Source organism: Anoplophora glabripennis, unplaced genomic scaffold (genome assembly GCF_000390285.2).
Source record: "Anoplophora glabripennis isolate ALB-LARVAE unplaced genomic scaffold, Agla_2.0 scaffold37, whole genome shotgun sequence".
Taxonomy (NCBI): Eukaryota; Metazoa; Arthropoda; class Insecta; order Coleoptera; family Cerambycidae; genus Anoplophora; species Anoplophora glabripennis.
In genome coordinates this window covers 1,707,445-1,730,969 of record NW_019416243.1, presented here as the reverse complement: position 1 = coordinate 1,730,969, position 23,525 = coordinate 1,707,445, and the positions used below count along the sequence as shown (strand labels likewise).

At 29.9% G+C, this 23,525-nt stretch overlaps 1 protein-coding gene and 1 long non-coding RNA gene across 3 annotated transcripts in view; one reads left to right on the top strand and one right to left on the bottom strand.

Annotated features, from left to right (window-relative positions):
- Window positions 1-23,525, top strand: part of LOC108913469 (serum response factor homolog) — a 229,385-nt gene that overhangs the window by 101,201 nt on the left and 104,659 nt on the right. The window lies entirely within an intron of this gene.
- Window positions 3,829-22,704, bottom strand: LOC108913494. Its single transcript, XR_001964630.1, has 3 exons — window positions 22,629-22,704; window positions 22,027-22,290; window positions 3,829-6,616 (listed from the first exon to the last, which is right to left on the bottom strand). It is a non-coding gene; the product is annotated as an uncharacterized LOC108913494 (long non-coding RNA).

Below are 23,525 nucleotides of genomic sequence, written 5' to 3'. Positions count from 1 at the left end.
GTTTTCTGTTCGCGTTACGGCGGATATGACCGTATTTCCTATTGCAAATTTAACAAAGAAGTAATATAGTTGCATACAGTTCCAAAAGTACAATTCTGTTAATAGCTTTCTACAGAAATCAGTACCTTTTTGATGTGCTACATAGTACAATAAGGCTCCGTACTTTTGGTACTACTTATTAATCTGGTGATTAGTACCAACAGTAAAAGCATCGGCATTAAATGTGTCTTGATATGTCTATTCAACCAATAAAAACATTAAACATTGTTCTCTTTTCCCGCTCACCCAAAATTTAGTGTACGTTTAAAAAAATTGAGAACAAATGTAACTTCATACTGTTTATTTTATTTATTTAGGCAGTCGAACGAAGAAGTAGTTAGATTATAGCAAATTAGAATCTCTTTTAGCAAATTGGATGTGATCGTGGGACAGATAGATATCTGTATATTTATTTATCCTCTCACAATCGCATTCAGGACTATTTATTATCATTACATCTTGTTAGCCGTGCAATTTACGTCCCACGTGATTTTAAGATCTTTACGAAATCCCATTGGTCCAGGTAAAAGTTGGATGTGGGAGGCGAATATTACATCTGCGTTGGCGTCGGCATATTTATAGGTCACTGCCCCCACCTCTAAAATTTCTAATTTGGCTGCTTTTTTCACTTTTAAGTCTGCTCGCCGGCAGATGATTGATGATGGTGTGGTGTTACAAAGCGGCATTGCTGCGGGGAGGTGTACGCGAGAATTGGGCTTAGCGTTAAATGAGAACTTTTACTTGGCGCAGTGGATACGTCGAACATTAACACGAATTAGACAGCTGCGAGTGTTTGGGCTGCAATATTTTAATGACCGTGCCGAAGAATTTTTTATCGTCCCTTGAAGTAATTTCTTGTAATTTGATATTGAACAATACAATGAAACAAAATTACGATATTTACACCCTTCCCGTATGCAATTCAAAAGGCGTTAGTTAAATTTATCTCAGAAAGTTTCAATAATTGTATTTCGGTATAGTAAGTTTTAATTATGGATTTGTTGCATTCAGTTTGAATTGAAATTAAGTCATAATGTTTTCCCTAATTAAGTTTGAATTTTAGAAACTTTGAAGTGTATTTCCAAATTAGATTTAAAAACTGATATCAACAAAACATTTTCCTAAAATGGTATCAAATGAAATCAAACAATTTTCTTCTATAACGAAAATTATTATCGAAATTTGATTTGACTTAATTTGATAGAATATTTAGAATCATATTTGAATTAATTTGTGTTAACAATACCGTTAAGATGAAGTAAGAATACTCGACCTAATAATAAAAAAAATATATGCCGTCTGAATTTAAAGTTAATAACATAAAAGTGAAATGACGGTTTCCAGACCTAAAATGATTATTCTTGCAACACATTAAGTATAATACCTAAAAAATAAATAAGGATTCTGAATCTAATGTTACGAGCTTTCAAAATTTCAAACTATTGACTTGTATTGGCAAAAATAATTTTGTGCATATTAAGAGTATGAGAAATGTTTACAGGGTTCTATTTAAATAGTCCGATATTCACTATTCTGCTACTGTAAGAAAATGGTTGTTTTTAATAAGACGTACACACTGTTATTATTTATTATCTTTGTCAAGTTGTCATATTTTAAAATCATATAAAAAAATGTTAGGTAGTTCCACGATTCTGTCTAGGCGTGGTTAGATATTTAATCGCTTATTAACAGTTGGCAGTTCTACCGATTCTCTTACTTTCGTTCAAAAATGTTTTATCTTGGTCTGAGGTGAATAAAGATCTTGTCATATATAAAAATCCTTCGCAATGACGTTTTTTAACATTAATTTCGTTTTTAATGTTTAGTTGCATCCTTAAATGTAAAGATAAATTATTTAAAAAAGCGAGCGCTATTGTTCTACAATCTCGTCACGATATCCCCTAGAGTTAAAAGCTTTTTAATGATTTATCACAAAAACACGATGAAATAAGTGTCTGCATTAAAACAAATGCAGAATTGTTATAATTGAAGGCATATCAAGTACATTTTTAATTGGCTCATATCCTTTAGCACACAACAATAGGGTGGTATGTCGAAATCTAATTTTATTGGCTTTGTTGACATACTGGTTTCTGATTTTGATATTTAATTATATGGAACACGTGCATACGTTTCTTTGTTGGATATATGTAGGTACAACAGCGGCGTCGTGGAAAATAGCAAGCATTTCAGCACAGAGCGGCCATATTTCTTCTTTTGTGCCGTATATTTTTTTGTTTTGTATATAGACTCATGAATTTTAATCTAGTATATTATATCGATTAATATTTTGTACAAACTTTTTTAATTATTAATTATTAATTCTATGAAATTTTTTAAATTATATGCCCGACAAGGGATATTAGTTAGGTAATGAGTTTTTCAAGGTACACGCAGTAATGGACATATGTGTTTTGTGTATTTTCGCATACTTCATCAGAGAAGCGCATTCCTCGAGAGGAGATGTAGCTTGGCGTGCCATTTTGAACATACGTTTTCATTAAATGCTATGATGTACTTATATAAATAAACAAAGTGAAAAAATATTTATTATGGTTACATTGCGGCGTTTCGTAATGTAACCGTTTCATCATCTAGTCCAAGTAGTAATAAGGAAATGTTCAAAATGGTTGTTGGTACTTTATTATTTAGTGTATAACGCTGTATTCGATGTTTTACAAATGTTTTTGTGATGTATTATTATCAAATTCAGCTGACTGTGTGCCTTAGAACCGATTGTATTATAGTTAGTGTTTATTGAAAGCATGTTTTTTTAGATCGATATTTATGGTTGTTATTTATTTTAGTTTATATGTTGTTAATTTGCAATTACTTTTGGTTCGGTAAACCAATCCGGTATCGGTTTATATTTTTTACATACTGATTGTACACAGTAACTTAATTAATTAAAAAATAAACGCAAATGGTATGTAGGAAATGTATGCCATGCCGTACCAGTATAATTGCTTGGCTTGGTCTCCATTTTTTTACTTTTAAATGCGAAATCATTGTTTTTCGCGTTCTTACATATTATACTGACTACAAAGCCAGTGATTTTTCATCGTACATGTTCCGTAAATGTGATAATAAACATGTTTTTAATGTATCTTTGTGCCCTTTTATGACAACTCTACTCTGTTTCCAACTAACTCGACATTACCATAACCATTTGGTTATAAATCAATACTGAAATTTCTCCAAATATGAGAAACAATTAAAATTGATCTATATTAAACGAAATGTCAATGTTTTCTCACGCTGTCGGATTAGAAAAACTTTATGAAAACGTTAGCAATGGCTGGCAGTTGAAAAACTGATAAAGCTAATGAATATTTAACAAAACGTTAATGAAATAATAGTAATTACTCACCTTAATGATTTCTTGAATTGCACAATATCCTGATTCCCTTTAATTATTATCCTTTAATAGAATAATAGCGAATTACACTAAAAACTAGACAATAGAAGTGTGGGTGATATAAGCAGATTTTGAATAGATTACGAAAACTGTTCTACTTCCGACATAATCAAATGTGAAGCGATTTTTTGAAGAAAATTAATTTCAGCTATTAAAACTTAAACAATCGCAAATTAAATATTGATCTTTTATTGACAAGTGGTTCATAGTGAAAAGTTAAATGAACTCTTAAGGGATTAGCTTACCTGTCTTGCAAAAAGCTTCTACTTCCGCAGCTATGCGTTCCAAGTGGTGATTAAATTCATTCGACAACACATAACTTTTGAAAATAATTAAGGTTAATAAGGTCCGAAATAAAGAGGCTATATACCTTTTTGTAATAGAATTTATTAAAAATATACAGGTCAGATACAAATTGTTGAATATATTAAAGCTATGTCTCAGCCTAATTTGTAGTACACAAATATAATATAAAAACACAGGAGACGACTAAACAACTAAAACAGATAATACAATAATTATTCGAAAGTGGCTAATAAACTTTGTAATTAGGCTCTAAAAACTAGTAGCGAGTATATCAAACATGTCAATCAAACATCAGTAGACCTTATCCGATACATCTTTTGACATCATACATATATAAATTATAATCGAAAATACATTAAGTATTCGATCAGGAATTTAAATTTATAAACCTCCTTTTATCAAACCAAAATATCAATCATATATATTTATGTATCTATCAGTCGTATCATCTCGGAATACGGCTTCCTGATTAAAATTTCAATAATCAATTCAAAATAGACCTACTTCAATGTTCAGATGATAATTAACTTCTACCTATACGTGAATCGTAGACGAAACCAGATTTAGCCAGGTTCCCACAATGATCGCTGCAATTTTTTTTAACGACGGCCTTCTTTGACTCAACATATGTTAATAGAAAGTTTTGTTTGTACCAGACACCTGATTATTTCTGAAAAAATTATGTAAGTTGAAGCGTAGACCAAGATGGTTTCACTGTAGGGAATTCTCAATTTTTTTTGTGTGCTGGTGTTAACACTTTCCCTTAAGTCTTGTCTTTGTCAAAATCATGTTTTTGAAGAGGAAAAGGAATACAGAATTACTTTGAACTAATACAGCTTGTAAAATAATTTTGCTATGGTTTCGTTTACGTTCATATGGTAGTCAGAATTTAAACTTACAGACTTAAAACTTAAATGGCACCATGGACTCTTAGAAGCTAAAACGAAATGGCACTGCGAATTTTTAAAACTAAAGTACATCTAGTTGCACGTTCCCAGATTTTTTTTACTATAAAAATGTATCTATAATACGAATTAAGGCAGCAGTTGCCACGCGTATTTTATTTATTACGTCGTAGCAGCTGCCTCTGAATACATCATAAGAGCAACAGTGTTAAAAAAAATTGCCAGCTGTTTCTAGCCTTAAGATCTAAATTGACTTACCTACCTAAAATATGCATATTTATTATACTCGTATAATTAAGTTTAGAAATAGATAGATGCACCACGTACAATTTTCAATTACAAAAACTACCAGAAGCGTCTGCAAATACCTTTAAAGTTGCTTATAATAGAAATATAATTTGCTAAAAATCTATTAGTGTAGAAATATACAATCATTCTGATACTCTTGTAAGTTAATTATGATATAATTAATGAAATAAAACTTTTATTTTGTCATAAACTAAAAATAAATTTTTGTTACTATTTTTTCAAACTTTTGAAGTAACAAAATTTGATGGAAATTGTGGAAATACGTTGACACCAAAAAAATAAATATGTAATAAAGAAAAATAATAGAAAGTTTCAAACGATCTAAGTATTTTAAGTAAGTACCTTGTATAAGAATATTTTTTGCAGAGGTTTTTGAAATCAAGTCATTTATAAAACTGATATTTATTGTTTCATTTTGAAAAATTAACTACCTAGTAGAAAAAAAATATGGTCATATATGAAGTAGTTTTAATCAGTTTTGCATTTTGATTTAATTTAGGCATAAGTAAAGGTATTAAAAAATTACAATAAATATCATTACTTTTCATATAAAGATGACATAATAATAAATACATTGACAATATGACGCATTTTTTCATTGTGTTTACACTTGTACAAATAAGCATTATTGCAATGTATTAATCGGAAAGTTATTAACTAAATTAATATTCAAAACCTACTAAAAAACTATATTGGCTCCTTAGCTGTGAAATAAAGTGAATTTAATATCTAAATTAACAAAATATATTTAAAGATTTGACCATAAGCTTAATTCTTACAATTTCTGGCCTGCTAGGGCAACTCTAAATCTACTATTTTTTAAGTATCAGACTGTAACAGTTACGAAATAGTGTAAATTCTTTTGATAAACATATTTTAACCATGACCAGTGCCTATAAGCAATCAAATATTTATTAGAATCTACTTACCTACTTACTCATCGATATACTCTTGAATATTTTGAATGCTTGTATAACTAAAATTGATAAATAGCCTACTAGGGAACTGTGCATACAAGTAGCGTAAAACAGGGCGATAACAAAAATACTGCTTTAGAGAGCTACTACATTCTACAGATTGAATTTGTCAGAACAGCTTTTATAAATTATAGTTACGAATACATTCTACATACCTTTAAAGAAATTAAGATTGTATTAAGCTCGGTATTAACACCTATTAAATATAAAGTGTAAGTGATTTTAGAAGCTAGTCGTCTCTAATCAGACCATAAACACGTTAGGGAAATAAAATAAAAATCTATTAAAATGTAAATTAGGTCTACAATATTTCCTGGAACAATATTCCTAACACTGATTAATACTACTGCCGACACGAACTGTAAACGCTTAAAATAGGGCAAGAATAAGTGTATTAATACTTAAAAGGCTACCACATTCCACGGATATAAACAAATCGCGTTCGAAATTAAATTTGTTCTAAAATAAACAAGTCACAGTAACTGTTATAATTAATGTAACTGGCAGATTTATCGTTTGCGATAAATCCGAATGGACGTACCGGGACATTCGTGATGCGATCCGGGTTGCATTAGTGTCGCTGGTCGCTGCTCATGGGACAGGTTCTCGGCTCCGGACGGACTTTCGTCGATGTGTGTGCCCAGCATCTGTGTCGCCCACGTCTGTAACAGAAAACCCTGATGGGTCTCGGTCTAGTGTATAATTTACTCGGCTACTGGTATTCAGCCTTGTTTTCGAAATGCCACCCGATTATGACACTTCGAAATTTCCATTTTAATTAAATCCCCGTACGCCCATCTTGTGTTTAGCGAGATGACGATAGAAAAACGTGGCTGTATTAAGGCTTTGAGTACCGTTTATTCGCAGGCAGCAAATTAGTCGAGATTGTTGGTTGTTAAATCGTTTGTTACAAGCGTTTTGTTTTGCCGTAATTTAACAACAGTTTTAATTAACTTACTTAATACTTAATTAAGCATAATCTGTTATTCAAACTTGAATAGTAATAAGTTTTTGGTGTAGGACTTAGTTCCGTTAACGACGAACTTTTTGAAAAGTAACGTGATTCTATCCATTGTTGATTAAGTTTCCGACCTCAAGTACCATTCTTTTAAATATTACAATTTGTGCAATTTTTTAATAAAAAATAGTCCCAAGAAAAATGCGGTGTATTAAAAAACAAATTTGACGTAGTTAAATATCTAAACGTGAGATTTTACACTTACCTAAACAAAACTAACAACTAAAATTAAGAGAGTAATATTTAAAAATCATTACCACAAAAAATAAAGAAAAACTAATGTGCTTTATCGATTCCCAAAAAGTGAGTTAGTGTTATAGTGACATAAATAATTGGTGACTTTAATTTCGAATTATGATTAAAAGTGATTTATTTTGAGTTAGTTTTAGGCAAAACGTAAAATACTTATTCCACTTATTTCTTAGGTATATAAGTATACTATAGATAGCTTATCTATTGAAAANTATTGTTATAATATACCTTAAACTAACTCATATCAAAAATTCAGCCAAGTTGGCAAAATTTCGATTTAAAGGCTTAGTTAATTGGACAATAAACAAAAGTAACAACTAAAATTAAGAGAGAATAGTATTTAAAAATTATTGTCACAAAAAATAAAGTAAAACTGAATGTGCTTTCTCGGTTCCTAAAAAGTGAGTTAGTGTTACAGTGACATAAATAATTGGTGATTTATTTTGAGTTAGTTTTAGGCAAAACGTAAAATACTTATTCCACTTATTTCTTAGGTATATAAGTATACTATAGATAGCTTATCTATTGAAAATTAGTAATCTATTGTACATGCTTTTTGGAAATGCGATTCAAATTTATTTGCCAGTAACCAACAGATATATCAAAAATATTACTCATATCCAAAATTGTACAATTACCGACCACATTTACTAAAATTTCCGTTTGCAAAACCAAAACCAAAATCTGTTACGACTTGGGACTCTTAGGGAAATAAATTTTTTATTCATTTACGCATTTTGTTCTCACTCATGTATAAATTAAATTACATAGACCAACAAAATTTAACTTTTTTTTGGAAGCAGAAACTGGAATATATATTTCTGAAGGATTTAGGTACGCTGAATCCGAATCTGGCAGCAGAATTGCTCTTTCACGTCAGGTTTATGAGATATCCTAACCTAAAAGTGCAAAAAACAGTGTTTTTCTTCATATTTGAGGTTATGTAGTAATGCCATCTATTCTTTTTCAAAAAACTAATATATTGAATCTAAAAGTACAAGGCTTCCTCCTTCGAATGCCGTTGAGTTTGCTCAAATATCTGTTTTTTTTTTTCGTTGAGATATCACATGTTGAAATTTTTAAGTTTCTCAGTTTCTTTGGGGTTTGTAAGCTTGGCGTTTGTATGTTCGGGTTTTGTGGGATTGGGGTTTGTGGGTTTAGGGATTGTGGGTTTGGGGTTTGTGCGTTTGTGGATTTGGAGTTTGTGAGTTGGAGTTCGTTCGTATGTATTGAAGGTTTCTGAGTATGAAGTTTCTGAACTGCAATCAACTGTTTGACGTCTAAGGGATCCTTAGTATAGATTTTCGCATATTAAGAAATTGATAAACTTAGAAATTTCAGCATGTGATATCTCAACGAAAAAAAAATATATTTGAGCAAACTCAACGGCATTCGAAAGAGGGAGCCTTGTATTTTTAAATTGTATGTATTTTTTTTAAAGAATAGATGGCATTACTACATAACCTCAAAAATGACGAAAAACAGTGTTTTTTGCACTTTTAAGTTAGGATATCTCAAAAACCTGATGTTATAGAGCAATTCTGCAGCCAGATTCGGATTCAGCGCACCAAAATCCTTCGGGAATGCGTATTAGTGTGTCTGCTTCTTGACCCTTGTTGACCTGTGTTATTAGAACATTGAAGACAACCAAAAATGAACCTGTTTATGAAATAGGTGTCGTAAAAATATGTTTATACATCGTATAACTAATATACGACAATTTATAACACAAATGAGGTCGCTGTAGTATTGTTGTTGTACATTTTTTTATATATCGTTAACATCTGCAAGTGTACTATAAATTAGGCAAACCACGGCTTTAGATAGTATAAGACTCTTTCCACCGCTCTAAGTGTTTCTGGAGGATTTCTAAAACGGAACTGTTTCGCTTTATCAAATCTCGTCAGCTCGCGCTGGCCGGAGAGAGAGTTAATGTGGTGAACAATAAAAGATAAACATTTAGTATCCAGTGTGTACTAGTCAGCCGCACATCTTGATAGTACTCACATTTCATTATATTCAAACTGGTTCCATATACATAATGTTGTGAGTAAATGCTTTTGGAAAAATTTATCTGAAATCTGGCGGAATACGGCTTTAACTTGACTGTAATTAGTAATTATATAGGCATGTTTTACATTGAACAATTTTTTAACCAATTAGTGATCGAGAAATTGCCACATTTTTCTATATTTTGGTACCTTTTTACATGTCTCTGTTTCGATTGTTTAATAATTTCTAAATAACTATTTTTTTAAGTCTCGGTCCCCAAAACTCACAAAATATAATATAATTCGTGACACTTAATTGTAAAATGTAACTAAAATCGACATCATGAATATTAAAGTAAAAAGAAAACATCCACGTAGTTAGAACCACTTAGTATCAATTTTTTCAATCCGATTATTCATAAACAAACTATTACAATTCTCTCAATGTTTCTTGAACCTCATTACATATTTGACATTTTACAATAAATTAAAGTTCACATTTATTTAAAATAAAAATGATAATAGCTATTATTAATGTCAGTACCTCTATTGTTCAAGATTATTTATTATAACGCTTAAACAAATCACATTAGTTAGTCTCAGTCCGACGACTAAAGTGAGAAATGTAAATAAAATTGGTACTACTTAATAAACAGAAAAAAATAACATAAATCGAAGTTATACAATAAAATATTTTCGATTTTTTTGACCAATTTGTCAGTTACGTTTGATAATTTTGAACTCGATCATTGATCAAGAAATTCAGATTGTTACAATTGTTTCTAAAATCTTTTTAAACCTTTTTATATGTTTAAAATTTTGATTAAATTAGCTAATGTATTGTGCAGATTTAAGAATGTTAACTTTTAAAATGAAAATGATAATAACTATTATTGGTGTCAGGTGTACCTATATTTCATGGTTTTCATTTTCAGAAACTTAGTTATGAAAAAGTAACTAAAAATCGTAAAATTTGTTAAAAAAATTACAACCATTTACGTTTTTTTTTCCAGTGGACAATTTTCATTAGTTTCAACTTCAGCTTTATTATTTGTAATTAATCAATTATACAACTTTAAAGCAGTAAATAATATTTATATCCCCCTTAAGATTTCTTGAATTTAAATTAGAGTAACATATTTTTTTCATATTTCAGTTTATGTGATAAAATGTGTTTATGGCGATAAAAAATGGAGCAAAATAAATTGTACAGAACATACTAAATAATTGTTGATTTAAGCGTAATAAAAATTTTTGAAAAAGGTCTATTCTTATTTGAAACGGTGGCAATGAGGTTTATTACAATTTCTGTATTACAAATATCACTACAAGTTAACTAATTTGTTAGTCATCTTTTTCAGCTAAAAATTGTTAAATGTAAAACAGTTTTTACAACAATCTTGTACTAGCTTTAAAAAAATGCCTTCAATTTCCAAAATTATCGACATCCTCTTTTACTAACATAGCCCTAATAATTTTATTTTAATTATTATTCTTAACAAAAACCTTGTAAAAGTGCATACAATTGATCTAATTGTAAATACTAGTAGTCATTCAACTAATAGATACTTATAAATGAAACTAAAATATATTCGTTTCATATTTTGTTATTTTCTTTAATTAACCTCAAATAAAGCTTTTACTTATAATCAGTATTCTTTATTTTTATATTTAACAAGTCTTTCTTCTTTTGTGGTATTTGTTTATATTTTCATCTACTGAAGACAAATATTAAAACTAAAACGCAAACTGGAACTATAAAAATAGAACTCGATGTATTTCTAATGAAGAACCGAACAGATTTATAAATAGTTACCACCAAACTTAGTAATATTTCCTTTTTTGACCCATATTTGAGGCAATTGGAAGTATTTACATAATGTGTTGTAAATTTGTTAAAAAAAAGTAGACGGCGACCTTCTGGCTAGTGCAACCATATTAGAACGTCAGCTGATGCAGTTTTTGTTTATCATAAATATTTAGTTGCTCTCAAAAAAGTGAACCTATTAGTATCGCCAATTTTTGATCGAGATGAATTAGTGAAACAGGTTTTTGACCATTTCTTAACTTTAATTATAGCTTGTATAAGAATACTGATAAAGAAAGTTTTTATTTCAATTAAGAATTGCGAAATTTTGACAAGCTTTAATACAAATGATATCAGTTTCATGAATTGAGCAATTTTATACGTGGGATATCTAAATAAAAAATGAATAGAGCAGAATAACAAAAAGGATTTTCAGTAAAAGTTATGTTACATTATACTGTGTTGAAAAGTAATATGTATATAGGCAGATTTCTGCGCCTCGGGTCAATAAATTTTGATAATTTTTAAGAGGTAGGATATTTAATAATGAAATATTTTTTATTCAACATGAAAATATTGTTAAGTGTATAGAATTATATAAAATAAATTTGGATATAGGGATGTTTATTCTATAACCCAATGTGTTTTACTTGTTATATCCCCTTTTACGGAAATTGTGTTGAAACTTGAGCAACACGAATTTAATGAAATGTAAATCATAATGAATGTAAAAAATCATATAAAAGTGATGAAAAAAATTAAATATATCAAAACATGGACACAAGAAAATGTGTGAAATTGCTCTTTGCTCAATGAATTGAAATAAATAATAATAATTTATACCAATCAATAGATTTTTTTATTTATTTCGTGATATGTATGTGCTATGTAAAAAAATAAGTCCTTGAAACATAAAAATAAAGTGACTGACAAGTTGGAAGTAACCAAACAATGACATTATTAATTTGTGGCATTACATTTTTCCCTCTATTTTACCGAGTATTTTCAATCTATGAATGAATTAAGTATCAATTAAATAAACACTTGCCCCGACATGAATAAATAAGGATTGGCTTGTTGAATCATTTTTGCCTAATTAAGAAGCTCAGACTGAAAAGAGTAGTGATAGAAAAAAAATACATGACTATCTCTAATTTACGTTTTGAAAAACTCTATAATGGTGAAATGAAGATCTTTATTGATGACATATGATATATGTACCTATCAATAATTTATTTGTAGTTTCAACTCCAGCCAATTTGCTAATTACCGTAATTTTGGTTATAAATCATAATTAAATAATAATTTTGACATTTCGTTATATAAACTAATGTGTTGTACTAATTATTATTAGATATTATTTATATATGTATATACCTAGTAATATTACTTTACTAAATTAATAAGTAACGAAGAAGTAATCGTGACAGAGTTGTAACCTAAAAAGTTCAACAACTAAAAATGCCGAGGCCGATATGTGCTGACTAAAAAAAGTGAAGAAATGCGTGAAATGCTTAAGTGTAGCTCATGTGCGAGATATCCGTTTCAAGAGAAAATAGCACACTTCTCTGTATGATATGTGATGTTTGGTGTAATATTTTGTTATTAAAAATGTGATATGTAACCGTACATTATTTAATAAAATACGCCTTACCGAGAAAAAGAAAAAAAACCACCTCCTTGTATCATTATTTTCGAGCACGTTTTGCTGATGAATATTTACAGATGACAGCATGCGTAATTGAACCTTGGCGGGGATTATTTATTAGATACATAATTTCGCAATCAATTTTATGTATGATCCGGCGCGATAATTTGCTACTGCTGCGTGAAAATCATTAAGGATTTGATTCCATTAATTCTGGTCGCCATCATGGAAGTGAATTATTTAGCGGGGAATATTATGTGCTCGCTTACACTTTTTGTGTTTGTATAATCGACCGGGATTATTAGCTCGCAGATGGGTAGGTAAATAAATAACAGACCGCTGTGCTCTCACTGCAAGCGCAAAATTATTTCGTAAACAAATCGCGTTTAGACGTTATTTTAATTTTTGTGCAATGCCCCCTAACGATTAATTAATAATAATAATAATAATAATTAAGTATTTTGGAAATATTCACTTTGGTATACGGATGTTTTATATCTATTCTACAAGTCTCAATCAGTTGGAAACATTAGTAAAAATATTTTGGTTATCATTACTCAAAATGTTTCCACAGTTTCAAATATTTTTTTCCATATATACTTTTTTTACTATCATTGATTTTTGAAAAACATATGGGACATTTTTTAATTTAAGATTTTTACATCATTAGGATACTTTTTCAAGAATTTCTGACAATTTATTATGTGAAATATAGAAAAAGAAATTGGCGGTGGCTTCTGATATATAAAATTCTTTAATATACTTAAATAATTGCACTACAAAATTGTTTGAAGATAGAGGTCTGCCGTACAGAAAAAATATAATTTTTTATGTGAAAAACACAAAATAACAAAAAAAAAATTGATCATAGATTTATTTACACTAAATTTTAGAAATGTCTTAATTTAATCTTTTGTAATGTCTACCTAATTTTAATCCAACATTGCATTGGCAAAAAAATGGTGTATATGAAATAAAAAGTTTCACTAATGATGTAAAATTAAAATAGAGTACTTCTTATCAGTAATATACTCGTAAAAATAGTATTGAAATGAAAAAAATACGGTTAAAAATTTTACAATATACATTTTTGTCGATATCTTAAAATATCATAAATAAGTAAATTTACACATACTTTTTGTAAAGAATTATTACATTCGGGACTTTATACAGGGTGTTTGAAAATAACTATTTTTGGCCCTACTTTCACCACCTTAAATTTTGTAGCAACTTTTCCAAACACCCTGTAGGTATAGTTATTTTTTTTTTGGCCATTACAAATTTACCGTGTAATTACAAAAAATGTTGGTGCTACTCACGATAGATGCATTTTTATCCTTCTTCCTAATAAAACACACATAATTTGAGACTGTAAAATTGTCCAAAAAACTTATTTTAGTCAATTCTGTGGGGTAAGCATTTTGTTATTGTCATTTTTGTACAATATGACGATGAAGTTTTTTTTTACTGAATTATATGGTGTTCTTTTAAAACGTATCACGGCGTTTATTTGTAAAAATATATGGTGTAAAAGGAAAGTTCGTATAAAAAATCCGGTTTCAATTTGATATGAATCAACTCGTTCTGCAAATGTGTCACTAGCGGTATTAACTATTTTGGTGACATGATTTCATAATTAAGAAAATTATACAAAAAAATAATCCGCTTACGCAAATTTCACCTTGTGATGTAACAAAGGTGGTGCTATTTTTCAATAGTTACTAAGTACAACGCGATTTTAAGTTTAAGATTGTTCCCATTAAAATTATAAGTGAATTCTGTAACTATTTGTGCTTTTCGTGATCAGTATTCCAAAATTCGAGAGGTACCCTAATTTCTCTATTCTTTATTTGCTTTTTTAAAAGTTTTCCAATTTAAAGGAACCTACGTACGCAAAGTTAGTTGTGGTGAAGGATATTCACATTTGATTTCTTTTATACGAAATTCATTGTCAGTTTAATTTCTAGATGACTTAATAGTATTGCAACATTGCTTTGTTGGCAGACTCGTGATTTTTCAAATAATTTTCCAGGCCCTAGCGAAGTGCTTTTTTGCAAAGGGCGACGTACATTTGAGTCCCTCAATATATTTTGCAGTGGATTAATCACTGGCTTCCGAGAATTCCTCGGCCTTCAACATATTAAGCGTAGTTCCAGTTTCTCTAAATTTATTCATCCGCCTCCATATCTGACGCCTTTTGGATGTGTTTACTCTGTCGGATATTTTTTGTACCGCCACAATATAACCAGTTTCTTGTTGCGTTATATAAAATGTAAGGTACTTTGTAGACGCCATTTGTGGTTATCCGCGATATACAGGGGGTTTGAGAAATAGAAAGATTTGTCGTAAAATTTGGTCCATGGATCTGTCAGATAAAAAAAGGATGTAAATTTTGTAATAGACCCCAGAGTCGATAAATCTGCACATAGCGCGAGAGAAAAACTTATTCAAAAAGTAAAACTTTATCGCCTAGTCTGAAACACTACTTTAAGAAAATTTATTTTGTATGTTGTTTTGAATAAGCAGACTACTGTAAAACAGTAAAAGAAGAGAAATAATTTGTAAAAGTTACCGTATCAAGATCATGTTATGTTGATAAAAATGTATTGTCTGGAGTTACTTATTTGTTTTATTTTCATTTTTTTTTATTTGGGTACTTGTAGTTTTGTATAACCAAAAATCCCACACTGAAAAAATAGATAAATGAGAAATACACTTTTTAATAAGTTGTTGCAGTCTTTTTAATTTTTTTTAACAGTATTACTTTCCTTTTTGTAAAATTTTGACCGAACACCAATTATGTTACCGTTTTCCCAGCCGTAACCGCAAATTTTTTGTTTCTCAAATTCTGACTTTTTAATGTCTCTCCTATTCTCCTTAATTTTTGCGAAAATGCAGACGTATATGGAATTATTATTGTGTATGAAATTATCCTTTGTTGTGTAACATAATTTGTTTTATTTTCATTATTGTTAAAAACTCTCAACAAAATTCTAGAAATGATTATTGTTACGTTTTTATGAATTTCAATTAATTATCAAAACTTCATCTTTTGAAGAAATCAATTTGATTTTGGTTAGCCGGGAATATCTTCATAAAAAGAACCCTTCATCATCCATCACCAGGAAACGATCGGATTTGAGATTTAAATCACATAAGTTTGATATCAAAAACAAACTTGTTTGCAATGTAAAACTGTGCAGTGTGTTATAATAATGATTATTGTGTCAGGAAGAATTATCTACGTTCTCAGTATATACCTAATATTTATGGTTAGCCAAAATTAAATTTATAAAACAACCCTTTAGACTATCTAACTGAAAATGCCACATATAAATAATTACAGGTAATATGCAACAGTCATATTACGTATCAGCACTTATCGACAATAAAGCAAAGTAGTGTTCCGTATTTCCATCCCTTTTTACGATCACGATTAATAGTTACTTTTTAAGTGGTTTACTTTAAACGCAATTTATAATTTTCGTTAGATAACAGAAAAAGTTTTTCTTTCTATTCTCAAAACACCTTATACTTATCACGGAACACCATTTTGAGTTTTGAAAATATCCGACATTCTAAGAACTCTATAAAATGTTTTATGTTCATGCGAGAGCAGTGTGTTACTTATTTATTTACCCACAATGAGAGATAAAAATAACGTGTATGTTAATGTAAAATATATAAAAATTCTGAATGGACAAGTTTCATACGTTCTACTTGGCGCCATTGGAGAGAGATTATTTAAACAAATTTACTGTTTGTTTTGACAGTAATTGAAGTTTTATTGTATATTTATTGGTTATTAAAATAGCACTTGAAATAAACAGAAATAATGTTCTTACGAAACAGAGTAGTATTCCATTATGTACCCACTTTCTACATGAAATGAATTGAAAAGTTACTCTTTAAGTTTCTTTGTTGCAAAAGTATGTTGTCGTTTTCAAAATTGCAAATCGTGTTTCAGTAATTATTAAGGGTATTTATGTATATATTCTATATTGTTAAATATTGAACTGCTTATAATTTATTCTTGTCTGAAAATATAAAACACCTGTTATTAATTGTTCAATTTACTTTTAAATCATATCTTTTACAGCGTAACCGTAGGTTTATAAGTATACCTGTTACAATCTCAGTAGTTTTGTCCAATAAAACCGTCTTGTTACGCCCACTGGAAGAGCAGTTATATTTTTTAACAAGTGGCAACATAATGTGTTTATCTTATCGCACTTTGCTTGGTATCTCAAAATTATTTCGGGACCATCTGTCACATTTAATTTTAGTGAATCTAACGGCTTTCTCTTTCAGTTTTTTTCTTGTTTTTGTACAACAATGTCTGATGAGTGAGAAAAATTACAAAACTTCTCACTTCATTGATTATTCTAATTCTTATTTGATTATCTCAGTGATGTGTTTTTCACTAAACTTTCGAAACATTTCTTAACGATATTTAAGTTCAAGTTTGAAATAGTTTACATAAAGGTGCCTTACTGGCCTAACTGATTTGTATATAATTTTTTTAAATTTTAAATAAACCTCTACTCTTTTACTGCCAGTTAATTACATATCTTAAAGTAGTCAAATGGTTTTTTAAACAACATTCTGTAAGAAAAATAACGATTTCAATTTGTAGTTTATATTCATTTTGTGTAAACTGTATGCTAATGTTAAGTAATAAAAATATTTTTATCAAAGAACATTGTTTGCTTTAAAATTGAATGTGTCTGTAAATCTAGGCCGACGCAAGCGTTAGTTTAATTAGTTTTTTCGTAATTATGTATTACTGTCCTGTAAAATGCTTCAATAATAAAAAAACAAAAAAACATGTTTGTACATATGTATCAAAATCTGTATACATTTGTGAAAAAAGAACAAGTATTTCGTATGGAAAAAGATGAATCTGTTCTCTTTTGTTTTCTACGAGCCCATTCGAAAACAGAAATTCTTCTTAAAGAAAATATATAGAGGGCGCCGTTTTCCCACTGGTAGGTAGTTTAGTTAAAAATTAAACCACATTTTAAACAGCTGTTAAACATGGCAAAGATAGAGTTAAATTCGGCGTAAAAATGTTTTCTTTTATATTTGTAAATATTCTATCCCTGAAACAAACAAAAAATTGGGTGCATGGTATAGAAATAGAGAATTAAATTTTGGACATTTTTCTTGTCTTCACTTGCTCCTTAAAACGCAACAAACCGCTGTTGGTTTTGTTCATTATTTCCTGCCAATAATAACTTTTAACTTCTAAACAAAAGTTATTGATATATTTTTATTTGAAGCATTTTCCATAGTTATATAGACACTATTAAAGAATATTAATTATATTGTAATGCACCTTCTAGTTTAATCGGAAGTGTGATTTCAAAAGATTTTAATAAAGATGTAGAAATAAACTAATTATTAGGCAGAAACTCCTTCCAAACAATTTGGCAACATGGTTCGTAAAAATTACTGTTATCTGTTAGATTGCTTTGAAAGATCCATTTCTTATATTTATTTGATTTCTAAGTTCTCGAGTTTAAAAAGAGTAAAAAAAGTTTTTTTAAATTTTACACTTTTCTTAGTTCGATTAAACCAGAACGACTAATGCCTCTAATACTTATCTAACTATGAAACATATTTCAAATAAAAATCAATCAAAGAGATGCATTTAAAAATATATATAAAGTGTTATCATGTATAGGAAACAATAAATTAAATTGAAAAAAATCTGACAACTAATTAAGCGAATAGAGAAAAAATTATACAAAATTTAATTCTCCGAATACACCTAACTTCTTTGTTTCAGGAATTAATACATTTCTTTTCATAACAACACCATCTACAAATATGAAGATAAAGAATAATATTTGCTGTATGCTACATTGGACCCCTTACTATTCTCCGCCTATGCCTAGTCACGATTTAAAATATATATTTTAGCTTCGGAGGAAACGGCAGTGGGAACATTAAGTGGCACACCCTGTATATATTTCAAACGATAGGTTTTCTGAGTTATAAGAAAAAAATTTAATTTTAATTTAACCGTGTTAGGTTTGCTCTTCGTTGTAGCATTTATAAATTTTAAACACCATACTGTCGTAAAAGAGAAAATAATAAAAATATGTATAAAAGAACATTGTAAATCATATTTTGGTACTCAAAAACTTAAAGTGCAATGACCAAACAATTTTTTTGATTTTGGTTTTAAGAAACTATTTGAATACTTAGAGTTTTATAGCGTTTGCGATTGCGGAAACTTTATTTTAGATGAAATTGAGTTCAAATATTAAAATAAAATACATTTGAAGAGAAATGAGAGAATTTTTATTTCAAATTTTAATTTTTTTTGTTGAGAAAAAGTTTCAATTTTGTCCAAAGTTTTTAAAAATTAATATACATTTATTTATTCTTTTGCGCCCTAGATGTTATCAGAATTAATTATCTACAAATCCGTCGGAACGTCGCAGCGGCAAAATACGTTAAAGGTACTTCTAACAACGCTTTTTGCTTAGGAATGGAAAAAAAGAAAATTTAATTACGGTCTGTTGCCAATTATAAAGTGGTAAAAGTTTAATTATGAAGCTTTTATAATTAAAAGTAAAAATAATTCACAATAAAACCGAATTTAATAAAGTATTGTTCTTTTCTCTTTTATTACTCATGCAATTTTTTCCCGTCGTTAATTTCAAATAAAAAAAAATTTAAGATGTTTACAGTAGTGGTATTTCTTTTTATTTGGTTTCCTACAAAATTTTCACATATTCCATTGCCTTCTCTGTTTATTTGAGTATATAAAAACAAAAATTAATTGAACAAACTCTTGTGTCAAAAGGATTAGTCAAGGGTTGTTTTTATGAAATTATTTTACACTTTACTTAGTATCTGTTTCGAAAATTGATCTAATTTCATTACATTTCTTTTTTTAAATATATGTCACATAAAAAATTAAACGCAAACTCAATGAAATGATACAGTGATGACAGTAATATTTTTGGTAGGTAAAATTGATTTCATAAAAACAAACAGTACATACAGAAAAACCTATAACTATTCCACAAATGAACAACTTCAGACAATATCATAGCTATTGAATTTAAAAAAAAAAAATGTAAAAATTGGAATATGTTTAAACATACTGGCAATAGTTAAATTTGTTTGTCATTTTTTATCTGGATTAGGTCGGGGAAAAAATACTATTAGGCTTTGTCAATGTTAGGTGTTCGGCTTTATAAGTAAAAAAATTGTAATTGTAGGTACAGAAGGACATATATATATATAAAATTGAGATGAAATCGTTAAAATAGAAAATATTTATCTCAATTATATATACTTCTGCAAAAAATTAAGGGAGCAAAAAATTTTTCGAATTATTAGTGATTTTTCAGAATGCTGTATCTCAGTTAAAAATGATCGTATCTAGGTTTTAAAAAAAGCATTTTAAAGCGCCGAATGACTAGTTCCCAGATTTCTTAGTTCAAAATTTTTAGGAGCGATAGTCATCGCGAAATTCTAAGAAATAAGACTAACAAAATTTTTTTTCAATTTTTTGTTTTTTTTCTCGGTCCACGGGCTTGGAAATTTTTTTTACACAAAAATCATGATATGATATGAGCAAAAAATGCCCAATTGTGAAAGAATTGAAAAAAAATCAAATTTTTCATTTTTACGAACGTTACAGGGTGCTCAGAAATGTAAATTTTGCTCCTTTAAATTATTTTGAAATTTTGATTAAGCGGTCCGGCAAAACCGTTCGATAGATCGATCTGCCCATTTACGGAGCTTTTGGGGGTACATCGAGGTGTAAAAATTCGTACAAGCACTAGACTCTACATCGATATTAGCAAAGATGCGGTCGACTTAACAAAACCAGTCAAAAAGTCACTTTTTTCACTTTTTTTCAAGTTAATGTCGAGGATGAAAGAAAATTTTTTTTCCAAGGACGCTACATAGCCTTGTAGGGAATTTATTCGAGATTTCGAAACTGCTCGTCAATTCTCTGTCTGATCATTAGTTGCTAAGATATCGATGGTTAAAGCCAAAAGGATGCTTTTGTATTCGTAGTCGAATATCTCCGGGTCAAATTAACGTAGAGAAAAAATTAAAAAAAGAAATTAAAGCTGAATGAACAGGCTATCAAGTCCATATCATGATTTTTGTGTAAAAAATTTTTCCAAGCCCGTGGACCGAGAAAAAAACGCAAAAAATTGAAAAAAATTTTTTTAGTCTTATTTCTTAGAATTTCGCGACGATTATCGCTCCTAAAAACTTTGAGCTAAGAAATCTGGAAACTAGACATTCGGCGCTTTAAAATGCTTTTTTTAAAACCTTGATACGATCATTTTTAACTGAGATACAGCATTCTGAAAAATCACTAAAAATTCGAAAAATTTTTTTGCTCCCTTAATTTTTTGCAGAAGTGTATTTAAACATACATATTTACAATTATAGTTTTTTTACTTATAAAACTAATCACATAGTCTTGAAGATATGGTAATAAAACTGATAAAACGCCGAGAAAAATGATAACCGTAGTTTTTTAGTTATACTTCCTGACCTAATCCAGAAAAAAAAAATAGAAAATGTAACAATCACCAGTCCAATATTTAATGTTCAGTTACACTTGTTATAGAATAATATAATAAATTTGAATGTTTTCTTTTTAATTTATTTTCTGTAAACCCATTGAATGCAAAAGATTTAATTATTTATATATTTTAACATTAACATTTATGTTAAAAAAGTTTATTGTTCCATTCAGAATTAAAAAAGTATCTACATAGGTACATCTCTCACCGACGGCAAAATATTTCTTGCGAGTTCGACAATCTGCACAAAATTTTAGCTATTACGTTTTATAACTGATATAATAATTAACAGTTGTGTGAATTTTCATATAAAAAATTTAAAAAAGTATATTTGTTTGCATTTTTGGGTAAAGGGGCTCTGTTTGCGCAATATAATTTTTCAAATTAACAATATAAAATAACGTTATTATAAATGAGAATTAATGTTTCTGATTTTTGTATTTTTTTAAATTATGTTGATAATTTTTTTAAAAGTTGGAAATACTGTTCTGCTGTTTCAAAATTACATACGTATTTATAATTTTCAGTTTGTGGTGTCATTGCAATTTTTTGGTGTATTAAAAGTCTGAATACCATAAACCTATATGAATTACTTACACTAAATATTTATTACTTATCTCCTATGTCTCATTCTGCAAATAACTTAAGTACAGGTGTCTGTGGCAAGCGACGACAAATGAAAATAGCAATAATCATAAACGTAAAATTAAGAAATATGATTCTTATCGAAAAATGAGACACAGTAAGAGCGTAACGATAAACACATATCAAAATGATATACGATACCTTTGAATCAGTCCGCTGAGATTTTCGACATCGACTCCGGCGCTGACCGACTTGTTGAATGACGTGGAGTGGGGGGCCGGTAGAACGCACCTGTTCGCTTTTCACCCCCTGCCGGGGTTGGTGTCCACCCCAGGGCGCCGGCGACCTCTTCAGGGCGTCGTTTCCGGAGGAGGACGCCGCCGTGCGACGCCACGGGCGGGATATTCGGCGCGACGTCGTCGGGACGGGCCGGATTCGCACCAGATGCCCACGGGTCGTCGCTCGCTGAAACAGTGAATCACATGTTTGTATTTTCGCCTGCAAACCGCTCAATTCCGGGTCAACGCGAAAATATTGGCGAAATGCCCGCCGAGAAATTGTTAACAAAGCCTTTTGTTTATGCGTCGTTACCGAAACACACATATTTTATAACCTGTTGCTTGGTGTTGGAGTTGCGAAACGCGGTTCAAAAAATTTGTAAATGCGGGCGATTGAACGAAAAATTGATTTGGAACCCCGGTATTTTTTGGTAATTTAAGTTTTTTGAAAGGTGTTCTGGGGTATTCTGGGGGAAAAACGCGGAAAATATTTCCGTAAGAGGTAAAAAAGTGGCCTGTACTCACCATTTGCCGCGCGGCGCACCAGCAGTTCTTCGGGGCTTCGAGAGGGTCACATAGTTACGGCTGTCGTGGAAGAACTGCTTGGCCGCGGAGCCATGAGTCAGAGTCGGTGGTCGTCGATGGGAGCCGAGTGACCGCCTGTAAGCCTTACATGGACAGGGTACCATATATGGGTCGTGTATTGTTGCAAAATACTGGCTACCGGGCTTTGGAGGAGACCCGCTGAAAGAAACAAAAAATATGGAGTCGGCACGTGCTATTGTTTCTGCTGCTCATTTTTAACGAAACGATGATAGCAGCAGCGCACAATTTTATGCGATTGCAGGAATCCGATGGTTTTTATGTTATCTGGCTTCGTTTTGTGAAATTTATTTCGGTGGTATTGAAATCAAACTCGATGTGTACGTTTATCGACAGTTATGCCTCCGCTGGACGCTATAATTTTGGCCGGTAAACTGGAATTTTTGGCCCGCCTCGAATTTAATGCCATTTTAATATAGCTTTTTTCCGCGGCCACTCGATATACGCATGTGAAACCAGGCTCCGCCATTCTTTTATACGGTTCCCTCACAAAATGTTCAATAATAATGATTATAGGAATATCAGTATCTAGTATATTTGCAGGACACTGTTTTCATGTGAACACTGCCATCACAGTATACTGATCTCATGATCTCATTTTAGTTTAGTTTCATTGTTCGAAACAGTAATTCAATTCATTTTTAAGTTTTTAAAATTATGTGTTATTGCCTGAGCTTACTTGTTCGTGGCATAGTTTTAAACTTTTCTTTATTTTTTGTTTTTTTTTGCGACTTATGAAAGGAATCATGAAATAACCCGTGCACCAAAAAGATCGGACAGAGGTTACTTTTGTGAAACTAGTCTTGCTCGACCAAAAAT